General features: G+C 38.7%; 1 protein-coding gene across 4 annotated transcripts in view; it reads left to right on the top strand.

The window, feature by feature from the left end:
• The window catches only part of CEP112 (centrosomal protein 112), a 336,631-nt gene that overhangs the window by 229,410 nt on the left and 89,249 nt on the right, over window positions 1–17,972 (top strand). The gene's annotated exons all lie outside the window — the stretch shown is intronic.

A 17,972-nucleotide genomic window follows, 5' to 3' on the forward strand; every position in this document is an offset into this window, starting at 1 on the left:
GAAGCAGAATTAACGATTCTCAGGGTAGGGATCTGGGAAAGCTTTTTGGAAGAGATGTGATTTTAATGGGTTCTTCTAGAGTGTGTGGGGAAATTGGCAAAGGCTTTCTAACTGGTGGGAGCAGCTTGAAAAAAGGACTGTTTTGAGGTGCAGGACATGTGTAGAGGGTGGATACAGTGTGGCAAACTCCAAAGGGAATGGGTAAGGGCTAATGACCAAGGTGTGAAGAGCATTGAATGCCTCACCCAGTTAGTTGTTTGGACCCTTATTACTTGTGCGTTATGAGCCATTGAAGGTTTTTGTGTAGAATAAAATGATAGCTTTTTAAGGAGAAAATTCTGATACAGCACTTATGGGGAACCAGAGGTGGTCTGGGCTTTTGGAATCCAAATCTCTGCCGCACAGCCTGCTAATTTTGAACAAGGTGCTTACTCTCTGCGCCTCAGGTTGTATTTGTAAAATAGCACCCTAATACCTCTCTTGCAGTTTTAAGTGAGGTCATTCTGTAAAGCGCTGGGCACATAGTAAGAATTCATTAAACAGTAACTATTCCTTTGAGACCGAGGAACCAACTCTTAGGGATCTGAGCAGTGTAGAGAGACATCAGTGGTGTCCTTACAGGCCACAGAGTGACACTGGTCTAGCTGCAGACCCAGCTCCCGTTCTTAGCTCTGTGATGGGGACAGCTTACCAAGTGACAGTGTCTTCATGTAGAGAACAAGGATGGAAATCTCTGCATCCTAGCTTATATGTTGATTGAATGGGAGAACGTGTATAAAGGGTGTTACATGCCCAGTGCTTAGGAAGGGTGGAATTTTTGCTGAAAACCTTACTCTTGTAATACTTGTAATACATCAGTGAACAAAACAGATGAAAGTCCCTATGTAGATCTCACATTGAAATCGTTTCTATTGTTATTGTTGAAAAGGAACACTGACTAAAGATGACTACAGTTGTCTTGGGAAGTGACACGGAAGTTGGGAGCTGGGGCAGTGGAAGTCAAGTGGGGATGGAGGTATAAGCCACAAGTAGGATACCTGACTGGGTGTTGGTAGAAAGGGGCGCCTCAAAGAGGATATCCAAGGTCATCGTACCATCACGGAAAAGCATATTTGACCATTCGTTTTGTCCCATCAAGAGTGGTGCTTTCGCATAACCATTGTACCAAGCTTTGGTAAATAAGGATATAGGCCAAACTGAAGGAATAAGAGAAACATAATGAAGTTAAAAGGATTATTGACCAAAAGTCAAAGATTAGGTTTCCCAACAGAACATTTCCAGGAATATACAAATGGCATTTTTCCATAGAACAATTGTTAGAACTTAAGAATATATTAACAAACCTAGCGGATAGAGATTTGTTTCAATTTTACATCCAGTTTCCATGCATGATGAACTAAGTCAGAAGGAAGAAATGGAAGTAAATGTGTCTGGGTTTCCAAATATTTAGCAAATCACATTTAGATGAGCTTGCCAACTGTTGCTCAATGACAAAAATAAAAAAGGAGAAAATGAATATATGAGGTGGAGTATAAGTTTTTGCAAGAGTTGAGAAACATTTTTTAAAACCACATAGGGTGGAAAATTGATATGATAAAGCTAAAAATTGTATTTTTTCTCACTGTTTGGTTACAAAACACATAAAATAGATCATCAATATCAGTTGCTGTCAGCAACACCAAACCATCCTGCAGGATTTAAAAGTATAGGACAAACTGGCAACAGGAGTTAAAGGATTTTCAGAGGATTTTCTAAGTTCTGAGTGAGCATCAGACTCACTTGGGGAGACTGTTGAAAAGGGAAATGTAAGGTACCCACCACAGACCTGCTGACTAGGAATCTCTGGAGGTGGAGGAATTCTGATGCGCTGATTTGGAAGGTTTGGAAGCCACTGATCTGAAGTTGGGTTTCAAGAAACACATTTATATTAATTTGCAATCGTATCGTCTACTTGAAGTTTAGAAATCAGCTTTTCAAGGAGTGACAATGGATATAATTTGTGCCCTATACAAGGCAGTTGGGTGATCTAAGTGCTGACCTTTCCATCCACAAGGCCTGGATATACAGGTGGGGTGTGGGTGGAGGCCGTCTCTGCCGAAAACCCATTCAGTTTTCATTCTTGCTCGTAATAGAACACGCAGGTCAGTGTTGTTTTTATCTGTGTGCTCTCTAGAATTAGATTGAATTTAAGCACTTTCTTCTATTGGCTTTGTGTATTTTACATCAACCAGACATTAACTCACGCTTACATTAAGAAAACTACTAAATTCCTGAGGCAGTCTCAAGGATCTTGGACATTTTAGGGTGAAAGAGATCTAAACGCCATCTAGTCTGACATTTCCTGCCCTGGATGCAGGTTCATGTTTGGGGAGAGGAAATTTCAGAGAAATTCAGCGCTAGCAACTCTAATGTGAGTTCTTGATTTCACCTGATTTTGATAATTTTATATATATATATATATATATATATATATATATATATATATATATATCATATAATTATCAAAATATATATATGTAATATATATATAAATAAAAGGCATAATTAGCTAATCTAGCTTTTTCTATATCATAACCAAATATAAATGTACCTTTTTAGAGTCTCCTAGATTTCCATGTTTTGTTTCTTCACTTATATCAAATTAAATGGAGAAATTTAGTCCTTTGAGAAAGGAACATTACCATGTGACTAGTCCCACACTGTTTTAATGAGAACAAAAGCAAAATGTTCCATAATTACTTGCTTGTAGCTACCAAGCACATTTAAGGAATAAAAATAAAAAATACATGAGAAAAAAAAGAATTGTTTTGAAGTTCTTATGATCAGCTTATATAGGTTTCATTGTAAAGTGATACTAAAGAGTCCCCATTATGATCTGTATATTTTAGTGCCAGAAGGTATTTTTCTTACGCTCAATTATTAAGTTCTGTCAGCTGCTGGGCTGTCATATAGAGATATAGTAAATCACATTATATTTTGTCATGGATTACACGGAGCAATAAATTTGGGAATAAAGATCAAAGTAGTTCCACAATCACATCTGAGTGTAGGAGGGATGTTTAACTTGTAGAAAACTGATTTAGGTGAAGCTGCTGCAGTTCTTGTGTGAATTTGAAGTGAATTTGGATATTTGGTTGAAAATGATTGAGGATCAAATCCTAAAATGACTTTCCATTTTTGTATTTAATTCAGAGAAGTTAATTCTAACACCTAGCTGCATGACTTGAATTAGATAAATAATTACTTTCTGAAAGTAATGGACTCAGTGAAAATTGTATTTATGTATTTTAATTACTTTCATGATTAAACAGTATATTCCGTTCTATATTTATTCGGCGTTTGGGGGGACCTCATAATTAGGTAAAAATTCTTGTAGTAATACTTACTGACCCCTTGGAGCTGTTTGCTTTTTACTATGTTTAAACCCATTAAAAGTAAGCCAGCTTAAGATCACTAAGCAACCTTGATTATTTAGATCTTGGTGGTTATTATCTTTGCTCTGTGTTACCATAGAAACCCTTTTGGGGGTTTTCAAAGTTGATGATATTCATTTATTTAAAACAGCCAATCTCAACTTGGGCACTTTTCACAGAAAAATCACAGTAGAAATGAGATAATATAGCAGAAGTGTAAGCAGAAATTATGTGTTTTAGAAATTATTGTTCTAATACTTTTATGTAGGAAAGTGCCCTTAGTCATGTCCTCAGTTAGCTAGAGCAGTGGTTGTTCCCAAGTTGGGCTGATTATCAAAGAAACAGAGAGCTTTTAATACAGATTTATGGGAACAAGATCCTGGCAGTTCTGACTCAGTAAGTTTAGAATCTCAAAGAACATTTTTCTCCTTTCACTCTGGTGTCATTTCTCCTACTTTCTTGTTTTGTCATAATCCTGTTCAGGGAAATAGTTTCCAATGTCATAGCTTCTTAACAGACATTTAGGCTTTGTAAAATTATTTCTCAAGATTTTGGTTCCCTGTTTTATTTTTAGTCTCCTATTGTCATCCTTTTATTGATTTTTTTTTTCCCTCTAGTGAAATCCAGAAGATTTCCACTAATGCTATAGCAAACTGATCTGACATCAGACAGAAACAAAGCACCCCCCAAAAAGTCATATGACGTTGAAGACCTACCCATTCCAAATGGGATCAGAGCAACATGCAATGGGGTATAGATATGAGGGCCTATGGTGCCAATTTTGGTCTGAAAGGAAATTAAAGGCCAGTTGGTGAGTGCCACGCACGAGGTATATTCCCCAGGAAAGTGTTAGACTAAGATGGGACATTTAGTAGTGATGCTGCAAAGGTCTCGGTAGAAGAAACTGAGTCAGCCGAAAACTCAGCGTCTGTAATGGGAGCAGAGGGGACAAACACCCTTCAACCGAAGATCATGGAGATTGCATTTGTAGGCCCCCAGCTGTTCTCACAGGCTTTTTCTTGTGTCTTCTGATAATGCTGCAAGGCCTCCTAAATCCAGGTCACCCAGATGAGAGCCACTAGTTTAGAGCCTCACCATGAAAAAAACAAAAGCAAGTAGAGCTTTCAGAGAATGACCTGAGCCCATGTGTTTACTGTAGTTCACAGGAGCAGAGCACTGGAGAGGGTAAGACTGCAGAGAGAAAGGTTCAGGATTCTGTCCCTGCTGCTCCGGCCTTCTCGGGCACTTACACTGAGCCTAGTCACTGAAGCAAAGTGATGTGTCATATTTACATTTTACATAGAACACAGGTGAAAGGTGGTGGGTGGGTATACCGGGTGTGCCCAAAAAATATATACACATGACTTGTATTCGTCTTTTGTTATCCGAATATATTGAGTATTACAATTTTAATACAGTTTTTTCCTTTCTTAAAATGTGTGCACATTTTTTGGCACCCTCTGTATATCTCACAGCAAAAATTTAAATTAAACTAAATTAAATAAATAGACTAAGACAACCGATTAGAAGGCTATTGTAAAAATTCAAGAGAGTCAGGGCCGGTCCCCATGGCTCAGGCAGTTGGAGCTCCATGCTCCTAACTCCGAAGGCTGCCGGTTTGATTCCCATATGGGCCAGTGGGCTCTCAACCACAAGGTTGCCGGTTCAACTCCTCGAGTCCCGCAAGCGATGGTGGGCTCCGCCCCCTGCAACTTAAGATTGAACGTGACACCTTGAGCTGAGCTCCCTTCCGGATGGCTCAGTTGGTTGGAGCGCGGGCTCTCAACCACAAGGTTGCCAGTTCGACTCCTGCAAGGGATGGTGGGCTGCGCCCCCTGCAACTAGCAACGGTAACTGGACCTGGAGCTGAGCTGCGCCCTACACAACTAAGACTGAAAGGACAACAACTTGACTTGGAAAAAAGGCCTGGAAGTACACAGTGTTCCCCAATAAAAGTCCTGTTCCCCTTCCCCCGCCCCCCAAAAAAAGAACTCTTATATACTGTGGTGATAACATAAAATGTTTGCTGCACTGTCCTATAAAGTTGAACGTTTGATTTATGAACCATCAATTCAACTCCTTAGCATATGCCTAGAAACTCACGAATATGCACCAGAAGACATGTACAGGAATGTTCACAGCAGCATGGCCCATGGAAGAAAACACTTAAAAAGTTGAAATGCCCATTAACAGAAGAATGAATAATTTTGATCTGTTCACACAATTGAATATTATGAAGCAATGAAACTGAAGGAACTACATCTTAAAATGAAAATATCATGAGCAACTCTTAGAACAATGTTGTGTGAGAAACAACACATTTCAGGAAACAACGTAGAGCGTGATTACGTTTGTACAAGGCTAAAAAATAGTAAACCTAAATAATCTGTTAAAGGTCCTTACACATATGATCATTTTTTAAGCAGGGAAATAAAATTCAAGATAGTGATTAATTTGCATTAGTGATGGGGATGGAGTGGGGTGGGGGGAAGCGCTGGCATTTACAATGCTAGATGATATTAAGTTGTATGGTCGTTTTAGGAGGGTTCTTTATCGTGTTTTATAAACACACAGAATGTGTCCTTCTGTATGTGTCAGTTATATAATTTAGACATTTACAAATAAAAATTATTAGCAAAGGCAAAAGCAGCAGAGCACCCCTGTCTTGGAGACATGTCAGGAAGAAAATTGCTCCCCCAGGGAAGAATCTGAGGCAAATAGTTATTTTCATGGGTTCAAAGTGGAAGAATGAAAAAAGAATGAATAACTCGAGTTGACTGCAAAAGATGGATTTTGATAGGTAGCTTTTCTAGTAGCCAGCTGTAGTAAAGTAACGTCTGTCTTGTTTCCACTTATCCATCAAAAGTAGAGCCATGCCAGACACCAACATTGCTCAGCCAGTTCACCTCCAAGATCTCAGTCCATCAAGTTCTCTCTTTTTCTTTTTTAATCACTCTTGCCTTACCTTTTATTTTCCCTGTTCCCTCCCTCGTGAAGAACCTGGTCCTCATTCCAGTGCTTACTCACCACTCTCTGATCTCTTGCCATCTTGAACTTCCACCATTCCTACATTGCTGAACCTCAGTGCTGTTTAATCTTGATTGTCAACTTTCTCTGCACATTATAAAATCATGCCCAGGAGAGTGAAAAAATTTGCCCGTGGTCACACCACGCAGGTTTAACTTCCAAGCTCATGCTCTTGGCCACCATACTTTACTGCTTACCATTTGGCAGTCGTCGTTGCAATAGCCAATCAAAGCAATTTGAGTTCATGCAAAAGATGTTTGGAGTTGCTTTGAGGGTCTGGGCATTGGGACATTCACCAGCACAGCAACAAAATCATTATAACTGAAGACCTTATGTGTGCAGACTGAATGTGGGCTAGAGCATGTTTTATACTCATATAGGCTTCACACTGACTGTCAAACATTTCGAATATTAGTGTTCAATGAATTGGCATGGTAATTGTATCTCAATATGGATGATCCTGAAAAACTAGATTATCTCTAGGCCATTTTTAATTAGGAAGACCTAATGACTACATCTTAAAAATGTCCTCTCAGTACCTATTCTAAACTTCCGAATTATCCACTAGGGGAAATAAAACTTTTGTCAAGTATTGAGATTAATGCTTTATATTGAACCACCTACAAATCTAACATAGCAACTTTTATAATACATTATTTCATTACGTTTTTTCTTATACAAATGAGCCAAAAAATAGAAAATTTTCAAAAATAAATGAAATATTAATGTGATTCATGAGGATGCCAAATGAGGACATCTAACTCCTAAATTCAAAGCTTATTTGAAATAATTTATTACTTGACCAATAATTCAATTAGCTGCATTTGATCATTGGACAATGTCAACATTTTTTGATGTCTGAAGTCACGTATTTGGAATGGATCTTCTGGCTGCTTCCTAGAAGCACTATACCAACAAATGTGCTACTCATATGTAAATATATTAAGTATATTTGAAATGTATATTATGTATGTTAAAATTTGTTAAATGCAGTAGTCATTTTCCTTTAACATTTGTCAAATCGTGCAACATTAGATTTTGGTGAAAAGCATAATAGTAGCAAAGACATAAAATATTATAGAAGGTAGAGATTCTTAAAAAAAATTAATTGACCCCATTTACATTTGGTCTTTGATGATAAATTCTTTTTTGCACATCAGAGAATAGTTGCTTCTTCCCTGAAGCAAACTGAAGTTTTTTTTCCTCCCTCATTCTCTTAGTTTGTATTTCTGCCCAAGTAATAAATGAGTTTCAGTTTCTGTGGCCTTTGCTTCAGAGAGCTTCTCTGAGGGTGAGCTTTTGAAATATGATTAGATCTTAATTCTTTAACTAGTTCCATAAGCTTGTTTCACAGTTTGCTTTCTAATTCAGTGAGTGGGGTGGAAATTCTTGTAAATCTTATGTGATCATTTATGGGTGTTGGCCATGTAAATATATATGTCGCAATGGTGAGAAAATTAGCCCTTGTGAATTACAGTAAGAGCAGAAAATCAACTGTCCTGTCTTGTTTTTTTAGGTTATCTGCCATTATGCATTAGTTTAGTCTACAGTATTGGCCATAGCTATTAACTCTGTGTGGACAGAAAATATATCCAATATTGATTCAGCATATTCAAAAATAGGGCCAAATTCAGGAATATGGGCGCTTTTCCTAAGAATGGATCCACCAGTATTTACTGAGTAGATACTCAATAAATGGTGACATTGATAACGATCCTACAGCCCTTTTCCTAAACAGTCCAGTTTTTTCCTTCTTTAATAGAGGATGTGGTTCTCCATAGGATTTTTAAAAAATAAATAGTGACAAAAAAACAAAACATTTGGAAGTTCCTAATTATTAGATTTTTGTCTGGGTAAAGCCACTATATAAAATGATTCAATCGATTTTCCAGAAATTAATTAAAACTGAAGAGTCACTAAATTTGGAGCACTGACATTTACAGATGTTTTGTTGTTTACACTAGTTTGCCATTTTCTCAAGTTGGGATTTTTTTTTTTCTTTTCGCTTTCAAGATTTTGTTTATTTGAGTTCAAGTTGGGATTTATATATAATGATGGAAAAGAAGGAGTCTTTAATTTAAGTACCCTTCCTTGTAATGATTGTATGAAATTGAAAACTTATCCTTGACACAGAGTAAGGTTCAAAAGTCTTAGGATGCAACACAAGGAACTTCTTATTCATATCTGTATCCTCACCGGGCGCATAAAGCTAGGATCTGAGCCAAGTACCACCAACGTCTCACCCTCACCCTTAATAGCGACATACCAGCAAAGATCATAAATTCAGATGTGCTTATTTCACTCTAATCTCAATTTCTGTTTTGAGTCACCATTTGGCTGCATGACAGAAATTTGATACTTGTTCCCAGTCCCTCAGACCTTGGTATCTCTCCCATTTACTCCCAGGACACCGTAAGCCCGAGGGCTTTATCATGTGGAGATGAGGCACGGGATCCTGTGGCCTGTCCATCACCTATCCACCCAGCATGCACTGAGGCATCTGTTGTCCACACCGATCTTTGGCAGTCCCCTGCTCCCACCTGTGGGTACAGGCTGCTCTGCTCGTAGACTAGCCCGGCTTGTACCTGTATGGGGTTTCTGTGCTTTCCCCAGCCCTCAGGTGTGTCCCAGAACAGGGCAAGAAACAGGGCGTTTTCTCAGAGTCAGACTTGCAGGTAAACATTTTCCTCTTCACTTCAGACTATGTCTCATTCTCCCAACCTGAAAAATTGTTTCTAATCTAGAGCTGGGGAGAAAGTGGGGGAAGCAGGCAGAATAAAACACACTTAGACATTAATTTTTATGCCCTGAATCCCATCAGCCCAGATTATAGTCAAAAGCCAAAAATGACCTCCTTTGTTTTCTCTATCCTTTTGCTGTGTCATCCTTCCTGTGAGGGACTGAGGGTAGAATGCCAAACAGGGAAGGGTTGATGAGAGGACGAAAATACCAGTTTTAAGACTTCAGAAATACTCTGATACATGCAAATATATTACTGCACATAAAAATCACTAAAATGTCGACATTGTTACTCTGGGTGATAGATTACAGGAAATATTTTATCTGTATATATCTCTTTTTCTACACTAAGCATGTATATAATTTTTAAAAACAGTTTTATTGAGGTATAATTTACATACCATAAAATTCTTCTAAGAGTGAGGTTTAATGAGTTTTTAATAAATTTACAGACTTGTACAACCATCACCACACCCTGTATTTACTTTTACAATAAAAAATATTGAATGTTATAAAAATGGCCTGTTATTACAGCAATAGGGTCACTGATGAGTTGAATGGAGGGAACAGGTCAAATTCAGGTCATAAGTAAAGAATGGGTAGTCACCAAAGCTGCTCAGTAAATATTTCTGGAACTAATGCATAAATGAAAATGGAGGCAGAAGGTAAAGATTACCTTTCCAAGAAATGTGGTTGTGAAGAAAGGAAAGCATGGTGCCTCGAATATACCATGTTCCTTCAAGATTTGTACACGTTACTTCTTTCACCTGGAATTTTCTTCTTTCTTTTTCAGTTAGTTGATCCCTATTCATTCCTACCTGATAAGCTTGAGTAAGTCTTTTAACCTTTCTGACTCTCAGTTTCACCATTTATGAACGAGGATAATAACCATGCCTATCTCACAGAGTTTTTTAAGAGGGTTAGATATGTGTAAAGCACATAAAGAATATGTGTCAGGAGAGTCAGAGCAAAATAAATATTAGTTATTTTGTTGCTATCATCATGATCATCGTCGTCATTATCCTTTAATATTCATCTCCGTACAAAAGCCTCTGAGGTGAGGTATCTCGTAGGTTTTCCCTAATAACACCCTGTGCGTGGCTTTCCTGACACTTAGGCTGTATCTTATGTAGTCACTTATCTGTCTCCTCCCCAACTGCATTAAATCTTTACCTCTGTAAACAGACAGTGCCCAGCATGGAGGAGGCACGGCTGTGTGTGTGTGTGTGTGTGTGTGTGTGTGTGTGTGTGTGTGTAAAAACTAGCCTTTTTGTAATTACATGGGAAGGAGTCAGTGGAGGAGAAAATATTGGCAACGTGAAAGGGAGACTGGGGAGAAGTAATGGTGTAAGACTTTCGATGGTGTTAAGAGATAGAATCCATGTTTTGGTGGAGGAACTTCTCTCCTTTAACCGGTTATCGTGAGGTATTTTCTGGAAGACTTTCTGTGGAGTTGATATTATTTCTTCCTTACATATTTGATAGAATTCACTAGTGAAATCACTTGGGCTTGAATATAGAGGGGTGTGTGTGTGTGTGTGTGTGTGTGTGTGTGTGTGTGTATTTAATACATACAAGGATATAAAACTCTGAGCTTTCTATTTCTTCTTGAGTTAGGCTTGGTAATTTGTATCATTTAAAAGATGTATGCATTTTGTCTAAATTATCAAAAAATATTTGGCAATTCATTGTTCATAATATTTCCTTATTGTCCTATTAATGTTTGTAGGATCTGATAGTGAGGTGCCCTCGCTCTCATTCCTGGTATTGGTCATTTACATCTTCTCTCTGTTGTTTCTTACCAGAGCTTTATCAATCTTATTGATCTCTTCTCAAAGAACCAGTTTTTGGTTTCATTGATTTTCTCTCTTTTCCTGTTTCCTATTCCATTGATTTCCACTGTTACATATATTATTTTCTCCTGCTTACTGTTTTAAACATTTGCTGTTCTTTTTCAAGCTTCTTCAGGGGAAGCTTATATCACTTATTTTAGATCTTCCTTCTTTGCTAATAAAATAATTCAAAGCTAAAATTTTTCCACTAAGCACTGAGTTAACTGCATTCCACCAACACAATGCTTCAATTTTCATTAATTTTAAAATACTTTCTAATAGCCCTTGTGAATTCTTCTCTGGTTCATGGAAATTAGGTGCATATTTTTTTATTTTCTGAATATTTGGGGATTATCAGACACATTTCTATTATGGATTTCTAATTTAATTTTAGTGTGGTCAGAGAATATACTCTGTATGATTTCAATTCTTTTTTTAAAATTTAGTGATATTGTTGTATGGTCCAGAATATTCTCTCTTGATTAATGGTCAAGTTGGTTGACAGCATTTTTCAGATCATCTGTATTCTTATTACTTTTATATCTATTCTATCAATTCCTGAGAGAGAAAGGGTTGAAATCTCCTTTATTATAACTTGCAGATTTGCCTCTTTTTCCTTTCAGTTCTATCACTCTTTGCCTCATGTGTTTTAAAACTCATTAAATTAGATAATACACGTTAGGATAGTTATATCATTTTTATGAATTAAATTATTTATCATTATGCTATATCCTTCTTTTTTCTGCTAAGCTACTTTGTTCTCAAATCTACTTTGATGTTAACATAGTGTTGTTGTCACTGATCTTTTCCTCTGTAGCGCTTAACCCCATCCAGTGAAATTTTTCTTTCAGATAATATATTATTATGTTCTACACTATTTAGTTGTGTTTTTTTAATATCTTTCATTTCTGTCCTCACTATGTTCATGTTTTTGTTTAAATATTTGGGTTCACCATCTCTGTCATTTCTGGTTCTAACACTTTTGACTGATTTTTGTCCTGCTTATCGTTCACATATTCCTGCTTTTTCTCATGTCTAGTTATCTTTAATTAGATGTTGGACATTATAAAATTTGCGTTGTTGAATGCTGTATTTTCTCCACTTATTTTTTAAAACATTGGACTTGCTTTAGGAAGCAGTTAAGTTACTTGTAGATGACCAATTTTATCCATTTGAAGCTTGTTTTCAAACTTTGTTAGAGTAGATTTAAAATTGTCTTTACTCTTAAGGCGAGTCTAACTCCATAACTAAAGTGTGACCTTCCTGGATGTTCTATGAGGATTTCATTTTGACTATTCAGAATTCAAATATCTCTCAGCCTTGTGTAAGCTTTGGGAATTGTTTGTCTGAAAGCTCATCAGTCAATTTTCACTTGGTCTTGTAGAACTTAACCCTATACGTGCATAAGTAAGTATCAGCAACAGACCCAAGGGAACCCATGTTGATATCTGGACTTCCATATACTCCCTCCCGTCTAGTGCTCTTCCCCCCACAAATTCCAGAGGCCTCAGCCTTCCCAGACTCCAGTCTTCATCTCCTCAATTCACAGTATTGCCATGGTTGCTTGAATTCCCTTTCGCTATGTTCAGGCCCAAAATGTGTCTCCAGGAAGAAGGAGTGGTTGTAGGACTTACCTTATTTTCCCCTTCTTTCCATAGATTGACAATCCTGTTCTTCTTGTTTCCCAGCATCCTAAAACAGTGTTTCTTATATCTTGTCCAGTTTTCCAACTATTTACTATAGCAGATTAAGGATGGTCTCTGTTGCTCCATCATGGCCCAAGTGGAAATCGTGAATTTTATTCATGCTCCACAAATTCGTACCTTTATTATGAGGTAAACTATCAATATTTTCAAGTTTGAAAGTTCAGTAACTATTTTAAATTAAATATAAATATTTCTCAAGAATTTTCAGAATATTTTTGTTGTAGGGTAGTACACAGCTATGTATTAACATCTGGCACCAGCTGACCATCCCTGTATTCACAGTGTTTGAGGAAGCTTCAAGTGGATTCCTACAAAGCTTTTGGGAAGAAAAGACTGCATAATAATTTGAGGTTTATGCTATGTTGCAAGAATCTTGGAAGTATCCTTTCTTTATCCTAAAAACAAATATTTTATTCAGGAACTTATGCTATTATATTTTAAAGAAATTTATCCGTATAAGATCTGGGCTTGCCCTAAATGTAAGTGTTCTAGAGGAGTCTCCTGCTTTTCTTCCCTCCAAATCACTTTCCTGGAAAAAATGAATGAATTTTCACTATTAGTGATAGGAAATGGAAAATAAAGGAAGGAATGAAGGACTTTTTTGAATTAAGATATAATGCAAAGTACCCTGGGTGGCGTATTGAGATGATTAACAACCATTGACACCTTTGTAAACATTTGTTGGTTTGTTCCTTTCCAATAGGGTTTTAAACCCAAGGTTTTGATAGGAATTACATGGAGAACGTGGACCAACACAACACAGTGGGCTCTTTAACAGGGAAGAGTGACCTGAGGAAGAGGCTCTAGAAAAGCAGAGGGGAACTGAGTGCTTGGTGAGGGTGGAGGGCATGGCCAAGCATAAGTGGGAACAGTGAGAAAGAGCCAGAGATTAAAACAACAGCAACAGCAAAAAAGAACAACTTGCTCACTTCAAAAATTGTGATTTTTTTTTTCTCATCTGTTATTCTACATCTGTTTAGGCCATGCTGCAAATGATTGTTTAAAAATTGTATTTCTCTACAGTAATGACAGCTATGAAAATAAGACGTGGATTCAAATAACTCACCCTAACTTAATTTTATGTTTGGAAATGAAATGTACAGTCAGTACCATCCTGAGAATAAAATTATTCAAAAAATGTTTTGGGGACAGTGCATAATAAATTAGCTATAAATTTTCAACCATGCTAAACCAGAGCCTTATAGATTTATCTGAGAAATTCAGAAATGCAGGCAGCTGTGACTTAGGTTCAAATACATAGTAAAAACCTTGAAGGTTGTTATTAACTGTATTTCTTCCATGACTCTCATTATTCTCCAGAGTATTGATTCTGCTCCTTTTAGCTATTACAAGTTCTAGAGGCTTTCATATATCACCAACTGGTCTCTCGTTAAATTCAATATTGGTAATTTCAAGTGGACTCGACTGCCTCCTGGAGACGTGGGACTCATACTACGTTTTCCAGCCCACTTTCCTAGATGACTATTCCTATCCTTTCCTCACACCTCAAACCTCCCACAATCTTTCCTACCACCCTCACTCTTGCTTCTCCGATGAATCATTCCTGCTACTTCCGGAGCAGATGGGATTAATCAGAAGTTTCCACCACTGTTGCTGAGGGTGATTTACCTGCATCTTCCAGCAAAGGCCATCTCCTCCCCTTATGCTCTAGATCCCACCCGCTGTCCTTCACTAAGGGACACAGCTCCAGGAAATCTCTGGCATCTTCTCTTCTTCCCTCTGTGCTGCCAGATCTTTCCCATCAGCCTACACACATGCTCTTAGTTCTCTCATCTTACAAAAAACACAACAAACAAATCGGCTCTTTCTTTACCCACTTCCATGCAGCTTCCAGCCCATTTCTGTCCTTCCCTTTGTAACAAAGCTCTGAACAATCTGTTTGTATCTGCTCCAATTCCTCTCCTCACTCTCGAGCTCCCTCTAATCTAGCTTTCATCCTTGCCACTCCACCAAAATTGCTTTTATCCGAATCAGCAATGTCCTCCACATGTTTAAGCCATGTGGTCATTTCTCAGTCCTCACTTTACATGACCTTTCTGTAGCATTTGACACAGTTGTAGGAGTTGAATAGTCTTTGAAACACTTTCTTTACTTGGCTTCAAGGTTCCATATTATCCTGATTTCTTATCTCTCTGGGCATCGTTTGCTTTCCTCCTCATCTTCAGCCGCCTGACATTTGCAGGCCCAGGGCTCAGTATGCTTAGACTTCTTCTCTTTTTATAGACACTTGATGCCTTGAGTTCTCATCCAGTAGCATAATTCTATATGCCATTTAGATACTGGTCTGAATTTATGCTTCTAACCTAGACCAGTCCCCTGATTCAAATATCTAAATATGCATTTCAACACCAGATGTCCAGCAGACATCTCCAAGCTGAGGGTGTCCAAAACTCAAAACTGAGCTTGATTTTGATCTTCCCCCCCTCCCGCCCCCGCCTCCATAGTTCTTCTGATGTGAGGTAATGATGACAACTCCATCCTTCTAGTTGGTTGGGGCAAAAATCTTGAAGTCATACTTGACTCCTTTCTTTTTATCACACAGTGTATCCAACTGGTTCTACTTTCAAATCTTAACTACTTCTCACCACCTCCTCTGTTACCATCCTGGATTATTTGTGATAGACTCTCAACTGGCTTCTCTGCTTATTCTTGCCCCTAAACAAGAGCTAGACTGATCGTATGAATGCTTACATTAAATCATGTCACTCCTGTATTGAAAACTCTTCAGGACCCTTCATCACTCATATTACAAACCACATTCCTCACAATTGTGACAATACCATGCAGGATCTGGCCGCTCGTTCTGCCTCAGACCTCACCTCGTCCAAGGGGGACGTTGTTCACTGGTCTCTAGAGTTCACCATGGCTCCCTCATCCCCTACAGGCCTTTGTTCACATAGTATCCTCAGTGAGGCCTTCCCTAACTTCCACATTTTAAAAATTGTAAACCACCCCCTGCGTTTCATCACTTCTCATCTCTCTTTCCTGCTTTATGCTCTTGTACCACCTAACACATGATACGTTATTTGGTTTACTCTCTGGGATGGAAGTCCCATAAAGGTAGGGGGAGACTTGCATCTGTTTTGTTCACTGCTCTAGTGCCGATGGCCTGCAGTGGATGAATGAATTGGATAGTTAGCTGTAAAGGAACTTATCTGAGTGGGGGGTTCTGGGCTGGCTGGCCACAGGCTCATGAGCGTGCCTGCAGCTGACGCACAGGCTGTCCTGCACTAACCGGCATCTCGGACTCCATCTTTTCTAGGGAAAATTAACTTTCTGACATGATCACTTTTACATTTCCTAGTGAGTAAATATTTTTAAAACACAACAGTGCATGGCACATGGTAAGAGCTCTGTAAGTGTTTATTAGATGGGCAACAAATACTTTATCAAGCATTTTGTGATCTAAAAAAAATATTGGCAGAATGTGAATCAAAACAGATAAACCTCAAGAGGTTCAAAGTGGCCTCAATTCTATACTGGACAGTGACTTTATTAATTGTAGAGCTAGAACATGGTCTGATGGCTTACTAGAAAACATAACAGTAGTCACGTGCCCTTTGTATTCTCGAAGAAACAAAACTACCCAGTGTACTCAATGGGATTATAGATGCAGAGAGATTCATGGTGTAAACTCTAAAGAACTGCTTTCTGAACTTAAGTCCATAAAAAACATGACTGTTGTCGTAAACAGCTCGGGTTTTATAACGAAGCACCGTAAACTGGGTGTCTTACCAAGAACAGAAATTTCTTTCTGAGTGTTCTGGGGGCTGGAAGTCTGAGATTAGGGTGCCAGTATGGTCGGGTTCTGCCGTGTGGGGAGAGCCGCTTCCACATGGCAGACTGCAGGCCCCCCATTGTATCCTCGCGTGGCAGAAAGATCGCTAGGGCTCTGGCCTCTTCTCCTAAGGGTACTAATCCCATTCATGAGGGCTTCACCCCCCTGACCGAGTTACCGCCCAAAGACCTCACCTCCAAGGACCACACATTGGGATTAGGGTTTCAACATATGAATTTATTCCCTATCCACCCCTGCCCCCAACCCTGATTTGCTCTGTGGAGAGATGGAATTAGGGGGATCCAGGTACAGCTGAGTGCAGCGGGTCTGTGCAAGAGTCAACATCCTGAGCACCTGTTTGCCCTTCTGCAAACACTGGCAGCCACATCTGTGCTGCCAGTCAGTAGGTTACGTGGAGGGTGCAACTCTGGGCAAAATGGTCCAAGAAGAATGTTTAGTCAGACACTGGCATGGGAAAGTCCAGGTCCCTTTGTGACGCCCTTTGATGAGATCTACCTATCCCTGAGCCTGCCCATTTTAGAGGGCCTGACTTTAAATAAGAAAGAACACCAAAGATCACCAGACAATTGAGGAAAGCATCTCAAGTGAAAAGCAGAGACCAAACCAGGCTGACAAAGCAAATAAATAAAAGGAACTCAGAAAAAACAGACACTCTAGAGATCAGACACAAAATGTAAGTGTGTGTGTGTGTGTGTGTGTGTGTGTGTGTGCGCACTAGAGATCTATACATGTATATAGGTATATGTGAACTTAATAACCTCAGGAAAAATAGGGACTATATGAACAGTCATTATGCAGTATGCTTTCGCTGGTAAAGCACCCATGCTCTACTGTTCAGGATTGAGTCCTAGCTCCATCACTTCCTAACTGTGTAATGCTGGGCAAGTTACTTAACCTCTCTGTGCCTCAATTTCCTCATCTGTAAAAAGGAGGGTAGTGATACTATTCAGAGAACAACAACAACAAAAAAAAAAACTCTTGGAAATTACAAATAGTATGGCAGAATTTTTTTTACATCCAATAGAAAGTTTAAAATTGAAAGTTGAGACAACTCTACAAAAAATAAAAAAGGCAAAGAAATGGAAATTAGAAGCAATAAGAAAGAGAGATGATAAACCTGAGAGGTCCAAGAATTAGAACTGCAGAGTGACGACAGAGAGACAGACAGACAGACAGACACCCAGGGAAAAGAGAGGAAATGACGAAAGTAATGACTAAAGCCTCCTCTAGAGAGGAAGAACACAGCTGGGATTGAAAGGCCTCCTTAGTGCCTGGACAATGGCGGGGAAAGGCCCAGTCTAGGGCATGTCACTGTGACACTTCCAAACGCTACAGACAAAGGGACTATCCCAAAGGCTTCCAGAGAACGGGAAAGCAGGTCACATACAAAGGATCGGAACTTGAGTGGCGAAGGATAAGTTTAAGGAATGTGGGC

The sequence above is a fragment of the Rhinolophus sinicus genome, chromosome 12, assembly GCF_057876585.1.
Source record: "Rhinolophus sinicus isolate RSI-liver-muscle chromosome 12, RSI-T2T, whole genome shotgun sequence".
NCBI classification, from domain to species: domain Eukaryota; kingdom Metazoa; phylum Chordata; class Mammalia; order Chiroptera; family Rhinolophidae; genus Rhinolophus; species Rhinolophus sinicus.